This window comes from Eimeria mitis, genomic scaffold (genome assembly GCF_000499745.2).
Source record: "Eimeria mitis Houghton genomic scaffold, Emh_scaff6643, whole genome shotgun sequence".
In the NCBI taxonomy this organism is placed as follows: domain Eukaryota; phylum Apicomplexa; class Conoidasida; order Eucoccidiorida; family Eimeriidae; genus Eimeria; species Eimeria mitis.
In genome coordinates this window covers 2666-2925 of record NW_013574779.1, presented here as the reverse complement: position 1 = coordinate 2925, position 260 = coordinate 2666, and positions in this window count along the sequence as shown.

Sequence of the window (260 nt, the reverse complement as noted above, 5' to 3'; positions counted from 1 at the left end):
TATATATATATATATATACACGCATGCATGCATGCATGCATGCATGCACGCATGTATGGGGCTTACATCTGAGGGTGGCGTAGCGTCTTCTAGGAGAGGCAGCAAAGTTAGGATATGTTCACCGACAGCAGTAACTGCAGCAGTTGGGTTTGTCTCCTCTATTTCTTCTGTCTCTTCTTTCTCTCTATATTTCATGCTGCTGCTGCTGCTGCTGCTGCTGCTGCTGCTGGTTTTTCCGGTGCCGTTGCTGCTGCTGGTGA